The sequence below is a fragment of the Pseudophryne corroboree genome, chromosome 6 (genome assembly GCF_028390025.1).
Source record: "Pseudophryne corroboree isolate aPseCor3 chromosome 6, aPseCor3.hap2, whole genome shotgun sequence".
Lineage (NCBI taxonomy): Eukaryota > Metazoa > Chordata > Amphibia > Anura > Myobatrachidae > Pseudophryne > Pseudophryne corroboree.
The window spans coordinates 156,844,992-156,847,631 of NC_086449.1; the positions used below are offsets into that span (position 1 = coordinate 156,844,992).

General features: G+C 37.9%; 1 pseudogene; it reads left to right on the forward strand.

Moving 5' to 3' along the window:
* Positions 1 to 260: 260 nt before the first annotated feature.
* On the forward strand, positions 261 to 379 carry LOC134937303 (5S ribosomal RNA; annotated as a pseudogene).
* Positions 380 to 2,640: the final 2,261 nt, after the last annotated feature.

The following is a 2,640-nucleotide window of genomic DNA, read 5'->3' on the forward strand; positions in this document are numbered from 1 at the left end:
GTATTCTTTTCACGTATTGTGTAGAGGTACAATTGTGGACCTGAGCCACTCTTTCACCAATTTCAATCAGTTCTCTTATCCCATTCATGGACTCTCACCAACGATCCGGAGAAGGGATATGGGCCAACATCATTGCATAAACTCCCTCTCTGCCTAACGTTGGCAGCAGATCCACCTGTCTATTTTTTCCTATTTTTTTCTATCAATTTTCCTGATGGTGATCTCTCATCAGTGATCCATGGATTTGATGCATCCGCACTATCTACTTTCATACCACACTGAAGACGCCAAATACCGTCTGATCTTGGAAGCTAAACAGTGCTGGGCTTGGTCAGTACTTGGTTGGGGGACCACCAGGGAATACAGAGTAGAGTAGAATCACTCACTAGCCCCTGATTCCCTGCCTAACATTGACAGCAGAATCACTGCTCTCTTCTTTCTTCAATTCTTTAATTCACTCACCTCTATTTAACTTTGGTAGGCACAGAAGGGCTATACCTTGACTTATTGGCATAAGTTCTCTTGCATGGATTGGCAACCAGTTTGCTAGATTGGCAGCTTTGGTCTTTACAACTTATTTCAGGAGTTCTTTCCTGGTTATTAAAAGTGTGATAATCACAAGACCAAAGCATTTTAAAATGTTATGTGTTTTGTTTGTCGTTCTGGATACCATATTTTAACCCTTTTCATTAAAAGTTATGTTTTATATGCTTATCATATTTACATTATCGCTAATTAGCTTCAAGAGTGCACCCACAAAAGAGTCTCATTTCTTCTCTACTTAATATTCTCTCTAATGGTTAGTCAAACCAATGAGGTGGCAGGCCACAGTCCCTCTGCAAACTGGCCACACCCATAACATGGGTCCCTACCACTGCATTCCCCCGGTGGGCCCTACATGCCCCAGTCCTACACTGGCCACGCCAAAATAGGCATGACCACAGGCAGCACAGCATGTAAATGGTATCTGGCATTCCAAATGTGGCGTTATTATGCCCTTTTAATGCCTCTTACCACTAGGGCTGAGAGATCTCCTGGTGGCCTTTGCTGCAGTGCATGATGTTGCTTTCCTGTTCCATGAAAAAGTTAACCAGCCCTCCCCAAGATTTGTTTGTTGGGAACTATTGACTATCTTCCAGCATATAATGGATCAGAATAATTAATGTAATTAAGGTCAAAAGTATATTCTTATAATATATCTCCCCTGTGCTGTACAGGAGTTGGTGACCCATGGTATACACCTTAACCAAGTTGTTTGTTTGGGGACTGGGTTTAAGTGTCCAGTAATTGATGAGAGTACCTGTGTTTCCATGACAAATATAATAAGAGACTTTTCTTTAAAGAGCTTAGTCCCACTCCTGTTCCATCCTTGGAGTCATTCATAAGCCAGCAATCAACCATGTCCTTCATTACCCAGTACATTATTATGCTGATTGCATTTCTCTGAAGTGTTTGTTTGCTACAGAGGAAAGATGATAAATGTAGCAGTGATGGTAATGATTGTGAATAAATGGACTAGCAGGACATGTATTTATGAACAATTTTAATTGGCATATTTTATGTAGACATTTAAAATTGTAGATGAAAGGCAGCATCCTGGAGTGGCCTTTGAGCGCATGAAATTGGGCACAAATTAGTTGTTCCTTTCTACGTCTATCTCTATGATGTTTTATCTATGTAAAAGTGACTGTTAAAATGTCCGCTAAATATTGTATCCAGTTAGTAGAGATTTGAAGCGTTCATTAGAAATGTGCTGTAGAACATATTTTCCTAAGCTTAAAACCACTTCTTGTAGGAAGTTGGTCTGTTGCATTGCTGAGACAGTCACAAATAAGAGGCTGCCCCTGATTGGTTGCCTGGCTATAAAGTAGCCACGCTTGCTGGAGCGTATTTCATTTTGTGTTTCATTTTACATGGTAGATAGCCATTGGCTCCATGTTTTTTTTCTTCTTTCCTAAATGGGTTAAAATCTTGGATTCCATTGAACCAAGCAAGAAAGGCATACAGAATACAGATGCGTCCTTCCTTATCTTTCTCATTCTTTTTTCATGTGCACCTAGGAAAACACTGTATTGTAGCATTTCGTATGCAGATACAGCTACAGTCGCACACAGTATATATTGTCATGACACATATCATTTTAATCAGCATAGCAATGCGAATAAGACACATTTTCAGGGAAAAAATTTAGAAAAACACTGCGTTAGTAAACGTGCTCACGACTAGGCTCGGTTAGAAGGGCTGTTTATCATGACTGCAGCAACGATGAGGTAGGACACATCTGCATGTCAGAGTTTAGGTATTTATTATAGTAGCCAACATCTGCTTATTCATTATGGAAGTTATAGTAATACTAATATTAATACTAATACTACTACTACTACTACTACTACTAATAATAATAATAATAATAATAATTATTATTATTATTATTATTATTATTATTATTATTATTATTTATTTATTTATTTAAGAGCCAATATTAACGTATTCTTTATTATGGGAGCTGTACTATGTAACCATTTGTTATGGACCACTATTTTTGTACTTTATTTATTATAGGGGCAATACAACTTTTTTTTATAATGTGGGCAATAAGAAGTTATTTAATGACACATTAATTCACAATGGAGGGCACCA